Here is a 17,276-nt window from a genome sequence, read left to right on the forward strand (position 1 = left end):
CAGAGGTTCATTAACTTATTCCATTCATAGCACCTTTAGTTTTGCAAAGATATGACATTGGTACAATTCCACTTCACTAATGAAAAAAAATTAAAATACCCAATGGCATTTCTAGTATTTGCTTTTATGCCACATGGTGCTATGATGCACACTTTGGGTACTGTGATCCTAAAGAAATGAGAGAAAAACATATTTTTGACTCTTGAAACTTTTTGAAATAATTATTTCAACAACTTACTCTGAAAATTCTTGGAAAGTTTAAGGATAAAATATTTTTAAATATTTTCAGGATAAAGGAAAAAGAGAAATGGGGTCCTCTCTCCAAAACTGAGCAGGCTTTCAATGGCTTAAGCAAGAGAGTGTTCTATTTTTTATGAGTCTCCCAAGATCAATTAACTTCAGTTTTTATTTTAAAAAAGGGTAGGTTATTTTATAGGTTCATACATTTCTATAGAGTTATGGCAGGATTTATCCAGTATAGAATTAATAACCTAGCTTAAATCTCTTTCCAAAATGTAAGATCCAGGGAAATTTGCCAAGTTTAGAATAGTCATATGGATTAAATTTCAGAATAAATGAACTGTTGAATTGTTTCTAATATATATCCTAACTCTTTGAAACATATTTCATATTAAATGGTTCAATCAGAAAAAATATAACTTCATTAGAATTAATGCTAAATAAGAATATGAAACTTCTTTCTAAAACTCTGTGAGATCTCAATTGTAGCTTTTTATGTAAAGCTAAAGAATAATTAATTGATCACTCAGTGTTGGTCATTGTTATGTCATTATTATGTCATAAGAACTGATCTCATATACAGGCATAATGCTTTAGATAATTTGACTCTAATGTGAATATATCAACAAAGATTAAACTGTGATCATCAATATATATAACAGGATTTCATTGGTTCCATTGGGAAAGAAAAAACTATAAGAATGGCTGAAAGATTTATGGAAATAGTATTTATTTATAAAGCAGATAAACTTTAAGAACATCTTTATGATGTTCCTTCTATTTTTCCATCTGACTTTGAGTAAAAGGCAGAAGACAACTAAATAGAGCTTTCCAAATACATGCTATTAATGATGGATTTCTACCACATATAAACTTGTTGAATGAAGAGATAATTTTCAAATAAAACTTACTTGGCAAATAAGGGGATATAACAGGAAATGAAATGAGCCATCTTGGGGAGTGGGAGACTCATTATACATTTTTGAATCAACAGTCTCTTTTTATAGCATATTTTGTATAAGTAACTAAATCATTGGCAGCATAGTTATAATTATAAATTCCATATTTAAAGAAACTATCCTGAAATGCCAGCTCAAGATATATATTATTTTGGGGGTGTATATTGAACCAATTATAAAGAAATACCATAAATTAAAAGTAAAATTCTTATTTCAGTTTTCTCTTGTAATAAGGAGATATTAAGGAAGAATATCAGTAAGAAACATGATTTTAGTTCTGCCCTGATTGGATAAATGCCCTGAAATGACAGTCCAATAAGGGTGGAAATAATCTTTAAGAGTTCTAATTAACAAGTTTGATGGATGTTTTGAGTTAAATGCCTGAAGTTTTTACCACTGTCGTACAGGGTCAGTTTAGTCATTTATAAAAACTGATGTTAATGCAATCAAATATGGAAAGCACAAAGCATGTAAGATTACCTTAACAGATTATTTTGAGCAATTAAAATAGCTGTACGAAAATATAATAATATAACAAGTCATAAATTCTAATCAGGCTTGGAAACCAAAAATTCTAAAGGAGCTTTCTTTTTTGACCAATTATTGTTATAGCCTTAAGAAAATTGAAATCAATTGCAGCTTGAATCTTATTGATTTACTTCATTAGCACGGAAGATAAGATTCCTTGAGGGGGTGGTGAGGTATTTAGTAAGAAATTGCTGTTCTCTTGACCTAGTCCTTTCCCAATTAACATTTTTCCATTTGAGATAATATTGATTTTTTGAAGCCAAGAATACAGCTCTTTTATCATATAAAATATGATAACTTCTCATTAGCAAACTTAGAAATGGCTGATATTTAATAGTATTATATGCAGAGTTTATTTTTTTAATGTTACATTCTGTATAATTGCTTTATAGTCGATATTGCTCCTTTTTAAAAACGTAAGTTATATAACAGATATTTATCATCCTTTGATATTTTCCATGTTGGGTAATATATTTTGAAGAAATAAGGGGTCTGGAATAAATTTCTCTTCCAATATTTTTGCTGCCTTACCAGACATTTTTAGCTCAAATATTCTTGATCACTATAGCCTGTGGCTAACCAAAACAAATCCACATTATTTACTGCTACTCTGGAGTGGTTACTATAGAGATAATACCTTTGCAAGGCCTTTGTATATCAAAGAAAACCTAGAATTATTCAATTGTTTCATATTCCAGAATGCTCTGGACAATGAAATGGGAATTTTCTGAATTCACCTTTAATTAATGTACTTACAGCTACTGAATCTTAGTATCTTATTTTGTAGTCCTAGCAACATTTGCTCAGAAAAAATAAATATACTTAGTTGACTGCATGTTCTGTTTAAGAATATGCTAATATTAATTATTTAATAACACATTCTTACTTAAAGTGGTATTGGTAACTATAGTTATTTAATTGGCAAACCACTGATTTTCTGTAATCATTTCTTAATATCTATAAAACTTCAAACTTCCTCATTGTTTTACTACAGTGATATAAATTACTGTTCCTAATAGTTATAAGTATGTCATATTTTTGACAGTAGGTGATATTTTTCAAACACTTTAAATCCATGCTATTCAATGCAAAATTTAGAGATAAAGAAATGCTGCCATAGATGTCATGGGAGTCTGTGGCAGGGTTATTGAGCAAACACTGACATGTGCATAATTATATAATCATGGAAATGTCATAAGTTACTAATATCAGACATCTTGATAACCAAGATGTGTAATCATAACATTTGTATGCTTATGTTTTGTGCTGCTGCACATTTCCTCCAATGACAAAATATTCCATGTAATTGGTCATTGACCGGAACCAAATAATCATGTTGAAAAAGTCAAATGTTTAAAAAACTTATTAAAAAACTTATATTGAATGAAACAGATAAGTGGCTGAAGAAGATAAACAGTTCATTTAATGAGGCTATTATGGGTATTACCTGAAGTTCTTACGTTCTTTATGTCACAATTTAAACAGCTTTTTTTTTAAAAAAAAAAGATATAATAATTTATAGTATTTAAAGAGGCCTATTGCTTTATATTTTTTATCAAAGAGTGAAACATTTTATGCTACTCAAAGTAACTGACTAGATTACAGATATATTTATTCAGATGCCATATTTTAAATTGCAACTGGAAAACAATATTTCACATGTTAAGGTGAGAAGTTTTCATTTTATATAGCCAGTAAGCACACTTAGTTGTGAACATCTATTATAAAGAACAGTTAATCATGCTATACTTTGAAATATTTAATAGAGAGAGAGGGGACCTTGGAGGTCTTCTAGTCCAATCCCCTGCTCAGGCAGAAAACCCTATACCATTTTGGACAAATCGCTGTCCAATCTCTTCTTTAAAATTTCCAATGATTGAGCACCCACAGTTTCTGGAGGCAGGCAATTCCAATGTCAATTGTTCGCACTGTCAGGAAGTTCCTCCTTAATTTCAGGTTGCTTTGCTCCATGATTAGTTTCCATTCATTGTTTCTTGTCTTGCCTTCTGATACTTTGGAAAATAAATTGACCTCCTCTTCTTTGTGGCAACCCCTCAAATACTGGATGGAATACTGTTACTCTGTACTTGTGCCTTTGGTTTTTCCTACCTAGGTATATAACCTTGCTTTCCTCTACATTAGATTTCATGTTGTTGGATAGGGCCCATTGCTCAAGTCTGTCAAGATCTTTTGGATCCTGATTTTGTCTTCTGGAATGTTGGTTATTCCTTCCAGTTTAGTGTCATCTGCAAATTTAAAAATGCAAAAGATATTTTCATTTTCATATAACAAATTATATGAATGTATGAAGATGTATGAATAGATAACATAAATGTTAATTTTTCTCTCTGCTCCTCAATTTATACTTCCATGGAACTGTAGATTGAAATTGTAGAGTTTCAGATTTTATAATGGAGAAATTGATGTTTGCTTCATTTTGTTATGGTATATGCTTTTATAAAAGTGAACTGCAATTCTCCTTATGGACTTTTTATGCCACTAGAAGACATAGATACCCTGGCTGTTTAGAAAAATAACAAATCCTTCTTCCACATTCTAGAACCATTGAGGTTATTACAGCATAGTACCAATTTCTAAATGCCAATAACTTGAAATCTGAAAGGGAAGAAATAATACTGGTTTTTTTCTGGATATGATGCTAGAATAATAATTATTCAAATATAACCTAATCTACAAAATTTAAATATTCTGAGACAATTTGTTCAGGATTTATGAAAGTTTGGAAGGCAAATGAAAACATGTTCTAGAACAGTATGCCTCCCAGAGTGCCTACAATTTATTGAGAGTAAAACCCACTGAAGATGGAGAGGATGTGCTTAAAGATTGCTTCTAGTGCTTTAAGGTAGCAGTTGCCAACCGGTGGGCCGCAGCCCACTGGTGGGCCATGAAAAATTTTTGGTGGGCTGCAGAGAAATCTCACCCCCAGAATCCCCCCAAAAGCAATTAATCCAGGCTGCGCAGAGAAACAAGGCTGTGCCACCCACATGGCCTGAGGGAACCCTCCCCACCCACTCACTCCTTATCCAGTAAAATTGCCTGCTAAATTTCTATTTTTCCTTTTTATGACCATCATCTGTTCTGCTGTGCTGGGAGATTTAGATTAACTAGGAAGCAGGAAATGGTTGGATTTCTTGCTTTCTAGCTAGTCTTTAAATCTTCAACTCTGCTTTTAAGTACAGCTGAACCTCCCTTAGGACTGAAAGTTTGCTGGCAAGCAAATTCAGAGCAGACTCACGGCAAGCAAATTTGAGAGACTGAGCTAGCCGATGGTAGATAGATAGATCACTGAATGATTCTGGGAGTAACTCAATTTGCCTGCTTTGCCTGATTTTGGGTAAAAGTTGCTCTTTTTTAAATAAAAAATTCAATATTTACATACATGGTGTATTGTGAATTAATTTTATGAGCTTGCTTGCAAGCAATTTTTATGTGACAGACTGAGCTAGCCGATGGCAGATAGATAGATTTCTGAATGAATCTGTGATTTTGTGAGCAACTCAATCTGCCTGCCTGCTTTGCCTGATTTTGGGTAAAAGTTGCTCTCTTTTTTTAATAAAAAATTCAATATTTATATAAATATTTATAATATTTACATATAAGCCATGCCAAGCTAGTCACATGACCACCAAGCCACACCCACAAATTAGACCACACCCACAGAACCAGTTAGTGGTCCCTGGAATCTAAAATTATGAGTTTGGTGGTCCCTGAGGTCCAAAAGGTTGGCGAACTCTGCTTTAAGACATTATTAAGCAGATGTCCAAGCAAGTTCATCCAGAAACAGGTTTTCATCTAATGATGGAAGAATATACATCACTAGGTGTTCTTTTTACTCCCTGCCTGGGTCTTTTCCCAGTTAGTCTAATTTCTATAAATTAGACTTCTATAAACTTGTGGATATACTGATGACAATCATCCCAAGTCTGATTTTGGCTTTCTAATTTGGTGCAACAAGTTACCTTCTTTTGTACTTGGCTGAAAAACTGAACAATGCTGTACATAAGAAGATAATCCTGTAATCAGATCACAGCTCCTTTTTAAGTCTATTTATGCTTTAAATGTACTTTAATGTAATATCATATGAATAACTGTTCAAGCAAACCAAATACACATTGTGTTCTATAGGGAATCCTAGATTTAATCCAAAACCTGATACTAAACAAAAGTTATACTGAACCAATTTGCTAAATAGACCAAACAGGCATATGAGACTTCAAAAAAGGAAATTTCTGGTATGCAAAAGGTAGTCAAACATCCAAATTACAGTCATATGAAAAAAACATATTCCCTCTTTAAGTTCTATAGTTTTACATATCAGCGCATAGTTAAAAAATATCACCTAGCCCTTAGCAATTGTTAAAAGTAGATAAATACAACCTCAGATGAACAACACATGACATATTACATCCTCAATCAACCCACGCAACCCCCCTTCAGCAGTTCACCTCCTAATGACCTGACCTGTTGTAATCTCCTTATCACAAAATCCATCACAAACTCATTGATGACTCACAGCTGACCCATCACAAGACTCTTACTTGACACACCCACACCTGAAACTCTTATAAACAGAAGAACACTGACATCCCCTAAACTCTGCTGAAGATGTTACTTAGCCTGGTAACAAAATGTTCAGAAACCAACCCACAATCTCTGAGAATGAACTCTCACTCTCATCCTACACCCAAGCTACAGATATTTGCAAGTATTGCAATATTATACCATGTCATTATTTACTATATCCTGATATGTAAAATCAGAACTCAAGGAGAGTGTACTTTCTTGACTGTGTATTTACAGTGTTCTATACCAATTCTTCATTAGTTTCAATCAGCATTAGGAATTCTACTTGGAAAATTACTGGAAGTCAATGTAGCATCTGCAAAACCACCAGCCTTATACAACATTGATGTCACACCCACCATTAGGTGAGGTTCAACAATCTGACCAACTGCGACTTCCTGTTTGCCTGGCTTCAGTGAAAGCAGGGATTCGCGTCTCTCCACGATCCCTGCTGTGCTAGCCGCCTTGGTGCCTCCGATCCTGATGGATTTGGAGGCTAAGGCTGCCCTGTTGGGGCAGCTGAAGATAGGGGGGATCCAGACAGGGGTCGAGGAGTATCGCAAACCCCCTCCCCAGCTGGCAATAACCCCCTTCTCTCAAGATGGTGGAGCGGCGGTCTTAATGGCCGCCATGAAGAAGCCGGCAACTGGATAAAGAATGTGCAGGAGGAAGAAGAAGGAGTTTTAAAACGAAAGTTTTTTCTTGGTCGAACTGGGACCTTAAGGACATATTCAACACCGGGGAAAGTATTGGCTTTTTTCTGGATCCTACAATGTTCCCGATTGATGTTTTCAGCGGCGAAGAAAAGTGATGAAAAGGGAAAGTTACTCTCCCTCCCTTATGGAATTAACAAATGGACAAGGAAAACCTGCTTTTTAATAGAAGGTAAAACCTAAACCCCTTTGTTATAAGTGGGAAGGGAGAGGCTTGGAAAAAAAAATTATTCTAAGACTTTGCTGGAGGAGATGCCTTGAAGATAAAGAGAATAGAAATTAATTGTAAAAAAGATTTAAAGCACAGACTGGACGTTTTTACTTTCCCTAATTTGACTTCACCCCTGGAAGAGAAATTGTAAAAAGAAGAAGTTTGTACTCTGCCTGGATTGTTTGATGACTTCAGGATTTTGGGACTTTTGGGAACTGTTTTAAGTTTGGAAATAACTGATTGGCTTAATAATAAGAAGAGGATACAGAAAAAGAAGAAGAAACAGTTTAAAATGGCTCTATCTCTTGATGAACTAAAAAAACAATATTTAAAACTAAGGAAAGAAGGCAAAGATGTTATGGGAGAAGCCCTTTGTTTCCTAGATATGGCACTTGTCATGTGTCATTAAATTAAACAACAGCTGGAAGAAGCCTAGGAAGAAGAAGCCATTTTTAATGAACTAAATGGTGTGACTAAGAAAGAAAGGAGAAAGGGAGGACCGAAAAGGAAGGACTTAAGAAATAAAAAAATATTTATGAAAGAGAAAAATAAGATGCAAAAACAACAGAATGCTAGAAAGCAAAAGGAAAGAGGAATGCAACAGAGAGGGGAAACCAAGAAGGCAGAGGTTTGGAGAGGAGGGGGTAAAAAGTTTAGGCGGGCTAAGAAGGAAAGGGAAAAGGGGGGAAAAAAGTTACAAAGGTATAAAACAAGATGGAGAAAAGAAATTTTTTTTTAGGGATAATGGGTAATGTATGGGGGGTTTTTTCTTAAAAAAGGGGGGGATTCTGCAAAGTACACATGGGTATTGTAATAGTGGTATTTGTATTATAAGTAGATAATCAGAACTTCCTGCAGATAATCAGAACTTCCTGCAGATGGTCGACGGGCCACAGGAAGCGTGGTCCATGCTGAAGAGCGCTGTTCATACTGCCGGCTGCCAACAGCTTGGTTGCACCAAGCCAGGACGGAGACGCATTGAACGAGATACATGGCTCTGGACACCGGAAGTACAAGATGCCGTACACCTGAAGAAATGGCTCTACAAGGCCTTTCTCCAGGACAAGACCAGCGAGAAGCTCTGTGAATACAAGGCGGCCAAAAAGGCAGCCAAGAAAGCAGTAGCGACAGCCAGAAGCTCCCACTACGATGGCATCTACGAGAAGCTGAACACGCGAGAAGGCGAGAATGAGATCTACCGCCTAGCCAAAAGCAGATACAGGAAGACCCTGGACATTGACCAGTTTTATGGGATCAACGACGAAAGGGGAAATTTGATCGTCAACCCCAGAGACGCTGCCGAGAGGTGGCGGCAATACTTCGAGAAGATCTCCACCGAGGAGTTCCCACACCCACGAACCCCGCGAGGTGACCCAGTTGAAGGCCCAGTCTCAAGCATCTATGCCAGTGAGGTCACCGACGCCATCAAGGCCATGAAAAACGGTAAGGCAACAGGACCAGACGACATCCCTGCCGACTTCTGGAAAAAGGCACTACCGGGCTCGGCATTATGGCTGTGCGAGCTGTTCAACAACATCGTCTCCACGGGAAAAGTGCCACACGACTGGTACCGCAGCACCACTGTTCCGATCTGGAAGGGAAAGGGCAGCCCAGCGGACTGCTCCAACTACAGACCGGTCAGGTTACTGTCACACACTGTGAAGATCTTCGAACGCGTCCTTGATAAGCGCATTCGGGACATCGTCGACATCAGCGTCAACCAGGCCAGATTCATCAAGAACTGCGGCACCACTGTCGCCATTTTCGGTGTGCGGATGCTGATGGAGGCTCACAGAGAGAAGAAAATCCCGCTCCACACTGCCTTCCTGGACTTGGAAAAGGCCTTCGACCGAGTCCCGCACGATCTCATCTGGTACACATTGCGAGATCACGGCGTGCCTGAGCTGTTCGTACAATGGGTCCAACTCCTATACAGATGTCACAAAAGCCATGTAAAAGCGGCAGCTGGGATATCAGAGGAGTTCAATATCACCGTCGGCGTACACCAGGGCTCTGCTCTCTCACCACTGCTGTTCATTCTGGTGATGGACACAATTACACACGACCTGTACACGCCCGCCCCATGGACGCTGCTCTATGCCGATGATGTGTTCCTGGCCAACCTGTGCAAGGCTGAACTCGAGCATCTAGTCCAACAGTGGCACGACCGCCTCGAGCAGTTCGGGCTACGGCTGAACCTAAAGAAGTCCGAATACCTGACCACTGACAATGAAATGACAGGCTCCATCCACGTGAACGGGCAGGAGCTACCGCGCGCCTCCACCTTCAAGTATCTGGGAACTACTCTTGGGGAAGAAGGCCTACTACAAACTGAGGTGGCAGCCAGGATCAACGCAGCGTGGGACAAATGGAAGTCCGTCATGGGCATCCTCTGTGACAAGAAGATGCCGGTGCGACTGAAGGCGAAAATCTATAACTCTGTGGTGCGCCCCGTGGCCATATACGGCGAGGAACGAAGAAGTGTCAGGAACGCGTCAGGAACGAAGAAGTGCGTAGACGGTTCAACGTCGTGCCCATCCCCACGGTCATGAGGCAGTCCCGGCTACGATGGTTCGGCCACGTGAGCCGCGCCAAGGAAGAATCCATCATCAAATCTGCAATGAAGGTGACTGTCGGAGGAGCGAGACCGCGTGGTAGACCTAAGCAACGTTGGATGGACACGATCAAGGCCGATCTAGAGATCGCGAAGGCAGACCCGACGTACGTGGTAGACAGAGAGGTGTGGAAGCAGTACTCAAGGACATTAGCGGACCTCGCCAGAGCGCGAGACAAACGCTGAAGAAAAAGAAGAAGAATCAGAACTTTTAAAGATCTAATAAAGACTAAAATATTAAGGTATAACTTTAAAATGTTTAATAATGAATGATTTTAAGTTTTAATAAAATACTAAAGGGAATGTTTAAAATATTAGTTTAAATATAGAGTTTAATGGATTAATGTGTTGACTGTTATGGATTTATTATTGTAGTATTGGTTTTTGAAATAGTAGAATGTACTAAGCAGAATCTGATTGGGATTTAGGTGTTATTTTAAATTTTAATTTAGGGGAATGATAGAAAGGCAGCATACTCTGATTAGTGATTCCAGGGGAAACTATTCTTTTTTATATTGGAAATGAGACAGATGTAAATGGAGAAATGGACAAAGGATATAAAAATATTTTTCTTTAAAGCAAGATTAAATATATAAAACAGAATTAAGACAAGGGAAAAGTGGAGAGGAGTTATATAATAGATATAGAATGGTAAACAAGATAGGTAATGGTATATAAGAAGAGCATGAATTCAATTGAAGTCCATACAAAAAGAGGTAATCTGGGGCCAAGTTACTTTCTAAAAGAAAGTTTTATGTTTTTATGTTTATGTCTTATGTGTGTGTGTTCAATTAAGAATTAAATAATAAAATCTCGAAGGAAGACTAGATGAGAACAATTATAAACAAGCCAGAGGAAAATATAAATGTGATGATTGAATAGCAGATAAATTAGACAGGAAATATGATTGAATAATGATTAAAGAGAAACAATGTGGAATTTGGTAAAGGGAATTTATGTGTTTATATGGAAATGGGATAAATTATAAGTATGTGATATAAAGCAATGTGTTACCTGCCTTGTAAAGATTTACAATGGAAAGAGGTTTTATGTTTTTAATGTTTAATGATGTTTTGTTTTGTTTGTTTGTTTGTAAAATCAATAAAACTTGTTTTAAATAAAAATAACAATCTGACCAACTGCAGCTAAATATCCTCCAAAGTTGAAGTCATGTACAGCACACTGTTGTCTTTATGAAATGATAGAAGATTTTACCAGAGATTCACGTTCCAGTTGGGACTGTAACTGCTACATCATCTAAAGCTAGATAAAAGTCAATATAAATGTAATTTCCAGCTTTTCACTATAAGATACTATTATGCCAGAAAAAAAGCATAAAGCACCGAAAGACTCCTGTCCTTGTTAATAAATGCTTCTTTTAACAAAGAGTCTAAATATCCTTTAATTTCCATGGATTTATTTCTCCTTAATTTCCACATTCAGGTATACTTTTGAAGAAAAAGGATTTTAAATCAATGTTCATGAAAAAGAACCAGTCTATTGTAAGTATAGCAAACAACATCATATCAAAGATCCTTATCATTCCACAGTGGGAATCATTGTCTAAGAGGAAAAATGTGAATTTATTTCAAAATTAAAATCTGGTGAGACTGCCAGGTAGGATTAGGTATTCATCAAGCTTCTTAAACTTAAGGTGGTGGGGCACAATATCACTGATCCCATTTACTCTCATACCTCAAGGAATAGTTTACTTGAAAAATGTTCAGGCTGCTTTTTGAAAAGACAGATTAACAATTGATAGTGTTCTATATTAGTCTATTGGCAGGTAAATATTTTATTGTCCTTAAAGTCAAATTATTTGCTGCCTTTACATATTTTAAGGCTGCCTTTGATTCTATTAATATAACCAAATTCTGGGATAAATTTTTAAAAAATCTTTCTGACTAGAAATCTTTCTTATGTATTTAATACAGGTATTGAATCAAGAGTAAAATGCAGGTTAGATAAATTAGAAAAGGGTTACTAAAGTCCACATAGTGGTCAATAAAGGTGTGATACAAAAGGTGTGCATTCTGGTCTCAGCACTATTAAAGAACTTTGCCAATGATTTAGAGAATATATTACTTCAGGTTGATGATTGACTGTTCATTGTTAGTCAAAAGGAAAATATGTCCCTTGTTATATGCAAATGATGCCTATTTTTCATTCACATACAAGATTGGATTTAAAACACCATCTTGAAGCACATATCGTCAAGATAATTAACTGAAAATCAACTATTTTAGTTTTTGTGAGTATAGCTGGAAAATTCAACATTATAAGATAAAACAAGTTAAGAATTTCAACAGCATGAATATTTTATTAGCTATGTTCTGTCCCAACAACATCATTGCAAGCCAGTACTAAACATAATCACCATCACTACTGTCATGGTCTTACTTCAATATGTTTATTCAAAACAGGAGAGATTTGTTCCTGTAGCAACAAGTATTTAATGCAAAAATACATCTCATATTATACATGGAATTCCAATTTAGATTACAACATAGCCATCTGGAGAGAAATTTTGAGAATGCTTTTAAATGTTTCAAATTGTGTATTTTCCTGGACAGCAGAAAATGGCCTTTGAAAACAAAATCTTGACTAAGTACTGTTGATTTTTAGTTTGAAATATATGTTTTCAACATATAGCAAAACAGTTATGAAAATCCTAAATGATTTTCTAAATCTATGGAATTGGGGGTTTTCTTTCTTAAGATTTGAAATTAGGCGGACCTGACACCAACATTCCACTTGTGACTTTGGGAATAAATTACAAGAATACTGTACAGTTCCTCCATACCTTAGCAATTTTATACGATAGTCCTTGACTTACACCAATTATTACATTAAACAAGAAGAAAATCTTCTGCACACCAATTCCACCCGCGCTTTCTACAATTTTGTAAAAAACAAACTAAAAGACTCAAGGTCCATCCATCCCACCCCTGAAAGGACCTAATGGCAAAGACTGCAATGACGACGCCATCAAAGCAAACCTCTTTAACACATTCTTTGGCTCAGTATTTGTAAACAGCAATGAATCATGTCCAGTATTTCCTAGTCGAACCACAGACGACTACAATGATCTAATACATACCAATTTTACAGAAGACAATGTTGAAAAAGCACTACACAATCTAAAACCATCTCTACCTATTGGACCGGACGAAATATGTGCCTAATTCTTTAAAAAGCTATCCACTGCCATAGTCAAACCTCTAAACATAATCTTTAAAAAATCTTTCAGGACCAGCTCCTTGCCAAAACTATGTTCACAAGCCACAGTCATCCCCATCTTCAAAAAGGGAGACCCCAGCCTAGTTGAAAATTACAGACCAATCTCTTTATGCTGCGTCACCTATAAAGTCATGGAATCAATTATTAACCAATCCATTATCCTCCACTTAGAGACAAACAACCTACTCTCTAATAAACAATTTGGCTTTAGGCAAAACCTATCCTGCAATCTGCAACTCTTACACAGCAAAAAGATATGGACTACACAACTCGATCAGGGCAAAACAATAAACACAATCTACATAGACTTCTGTAAAGCCTTTGATTCAGTGGTACACGACAAACTTCTCCTAAAACTAAAATCTTACAGTATCTCTGGACACCTGCATAACTAGATAGAAGCATTCCTGTCAAACAGACAACAAATGATCAAAATTGGGAGAGTCCTATCAAATTCTGTACCTGTCAACAGTGGTGTCCCCCAAGGCAGTGTTCTAGGACCAACTCTCTTCATACTCTACATAAATGACCTCTGTGATCATATCAAGAGCAACTGCGTTCTCTTCGCTGATGGTGTAAATCTATTCAACACCATTCTATTCAGAATGGTCAACAAATGGCAACTTCAAATCTCAACAAATAAATGCTCTGTCCTACATATTGGCAAAAAATATATATCAGAAAATAAAATACAGGCTGAATAGTCAAGACCTTGCTGATGATCCAAACCCAGTCAAGGATCTTGGAGTACTCATCTCTAATGATTTAATTGCTAGAGCCCACTGGAACTACACAGCCAAAAAGGTGTTAAGAGATGTTAACCTAATCTTACATAGCTTTTTTTCTGGTAATATTACACTAATAACTAGAGCATACAAAACATTTGCTAGGCCAATACAGTTCATCAGTCTGGAACCCACATTACGTATCTGATATTAACATAGTTGAGAAAGTCCAGAAATATTTCACAAGAAGAGTCCTCCATTCCTCTACTCGTTGCAGAATACCTTATGTCACCAGACTCGAAATTCTAGACCTAGAAAACTAGAACTACGCTGCCTTCAGTCCTATCTAAGAATAGTATATAAAATCATACATTGCAATGTCCTACCAATCAATGAATACTTCAGCTTCAACCATAACAACACAAGAGCAAACAATAGATACAAACTTAAGGTTAATCGCACCAAACTTGATTGCAGGAAATACGACTTCAGCAACAGAGTGGTCAGTGTCTGGAATGCCCTACCTGACTCTGTGGTTTCTTCCCCAAACCCCCAAAACTTTAACCTTAGTCTGTCTACTATTGACCTCACCCTTTTCCTAAGAGGTCTGTAGGGGGCATGCATAAGTGCACTAACGTGCCTACCATCCCTGTCCTATTGTTTCATTTATTTTTTTTAATTTTTCTTATATGTATCCATGTATTCATAACTATGTTTTTACTTATACCTATTATCTTGTAAGCAATTGACAAAAATAAATAAATAAATAAATAAATAAAAATAAATTTAATTAGTGATCAGTTAAAGTTACAACAGCACTGAAAAAAGTGAGTTAGGACTGTTCTTCACACTTAAGACTATGACACTGAAGAAATCTATATCAAATATTTTGCAATCAAATATGAATATGGTAGATTTGAAAAGATTCCCATCTTTGACAGATGGGGTTCCTCTAATGCTAATTAACTTGAAATGGTGGGTCATGTTTTACTGTATTGTGACTTTTACAACAGTTTTCTATAGGAGATTATCTAGCTTATTTTAAAATCCAGAGACATTTCTGAATGTTAGAATTTCATTCAAAGATAAAATTGTGGCTATAAAAACAAGCTCTTTAGTAAGAGATTAAGAAGTTTAAATTTTACATATTTTATATATTTGTGATTTATTTTATTTGTTAAACTTTTATTGAATGTGAATTTTTAGAGTTTATTTGTGTTGTTTGGATGTGTGTGTGTGTGTGTGTGTGTGTGTGTGTGTATTTGAATAATCACACTTGAAAAATCCAGGAATATATATAGTTTCCTGGTAGACAGTGAACAATACTTTCTGTTAGTCAAGAAATTGATTATTGTCTCACTGATAAGCCCATATGGCTCTTTATCTCTTAAGCTGCCTAAGGACAGTTAGGCTACTTAAATGTCAGATGAATAAATGGAATGGTGCAGTCAAACTTTATACTTTTTGGAAGCACTTGTACACTTAAAAGAATCATATTTAACCTTGAATACAACAGGAAAAAATATTTATTGGATTTGGCTATTCCACATTTTACATCTTACATGTTTTTAAATCACATCTAATATTGTATTTTTAAAAATCATTTTCCTATATTAACTCTTAAGCTTGTTTTTTGATGAATATCCCATACTAACCAAGTGCTCTGTTGTCAAAGTAACAATCCAAGAGGAGTGCGTAGCAATATTATTCAGATTAATAGATGCACTGCAGCATTACAATCCAGAACAAAAATCTTGGGTAATGAAATATATGCAAGAAAGCAAAGAAGCTCAGAGAGTACTAATAATAATATAATTAACGTCTTATGAATTGGTTGACAGGGAAGGTTCTCATGGCACTGCCAACCCATGACAGCACATTATTTTGGGCTTTCCATTTTAAGACCATAGAGCCATACTTTAATACTTTTTTGGAGTGGCAGGATTGTGAGGTCCTGCCTCATCTCCAGGAGAAGAATATCCATAGGATCAAGGCAATGGCAGAGATAGCTGTCTTCCTCATCAGTCAAAATTCTAAAATCAAAATCAAACACTGTTAGTGTTTATGTTCATGGTTTATTCTGATTCCTGTAAGCCAGTGGTGTGATTCAATTTTTTTACTACCAGTTTTGTGGGTGTGGCTTGGTGGGTGTGGCAGGGGAAGGATACTGTAAAATCTCTAGTCAGAGGTGATATTTGCTGGTTCTCTGAACTACTCAAAATTTCCACTACCAGTTCAGAACCTGCTGAACACCACCTCTGCTGTAAGCACAACTATTTACTGATTATTATTAGTGGGATATTTGCATTTATTGATTGACATAATTCATTGTTCAAGAATTTCAGAAAACTAAACTTGAGTGGGAAAATGTAAAGTGAAAATTTTTAGAATTGCAAGTGGAATCCACAAAAGTGAGGTGTATTTATGGGGATAGTCACAAGATTCTTTGCTTTAGCCACAATGATGAAACATGGCTTCATCATACAAATTCCAGCCATTTCATCCAAATGATCATTGAAACAACATATGTAAAAAAAGTAAAATTTGCATCATTCTGGAATGCTGACAGCAATATTGATGTCATCATCTGCTAGTACAACACCTTGTTGTTGCCAATAATCCCTCAGCATCTTACAGCATCAACAATAAATAAATTGGACTAAATGACCTACAAGGTCCCTTCCAACTCTGATTATCTGTTAAATCTGTTAAATCTGTTAAATAAATATTAATTAGTACAAATTTTAAAATCACAGCATCAGCTGCAAGCATTATTTTGTTATTTCAGTCATTTTAATACTTTATTGTATCATTAGAAAATAAAATGGTAAGTGGCCATAGTCTACTTTTTGAAATATGCTCTTGGCAGGCAAGGATGGAAATGTACTCTGAGATATAAATTATTCTGAGAAACCAGAGAGGCAGGTGAAGTACAAGCCTTCCAGATTAATGTGTGTTTTGTGATTAGTTATCCAACCAAGAAAGCTTCAACTGCTATACTGTAACTATAATATTTGCTTGTAATTCCAAATATGCCACAACTCAAAAAGATTCAAGATTGGTATATTATGGTTTTAGTTATCTGTAACAAGTTTGTGGACATGAACTTTCTAACTGCTTTTTTCTACCTATCTACCTGATCTACTGCAGTTGAAGAATAGTGCTGAATGAAGTATACCCTTTCTTTTTAGTGTTTTAAAAGAATAACAGAGTTGAAAAGAACCTTGGGAGGTCTTCTAGTCCAATTTCCTGCTTTAAGCAGGAAATCCTATACCATTTCCCTTTATTCTGGATAATTATAGAAAGAGAAGAGAAATGTTTGCTTCCATTAGTTTCATTACACACACATACACAAAACTATCCAATTATGTATATGTAAAACTGTAGGATAGATATTGAGAAGATTTTTAAATTGCTGCAAGAATCCTTAACAGGTTTCCATCATTTGAAATGTGAAGGTTA

The sequence above is a fragment of the Pseudonaja textilis genome, chromosome 7 (genome assembly GCF_049901715.1).
Source record: "Pseudonaja textilis isolate UNSWEBS1 chromosome 7, rPseTex1.2, whole genome shotgun sequence".
Taxonomy (NCBI): Eukaryota; Metazoa; Chordata; class Lepidosauria; order Squamata; family Elapidae; genus Pseudonaja; species Pseudonaja textilis.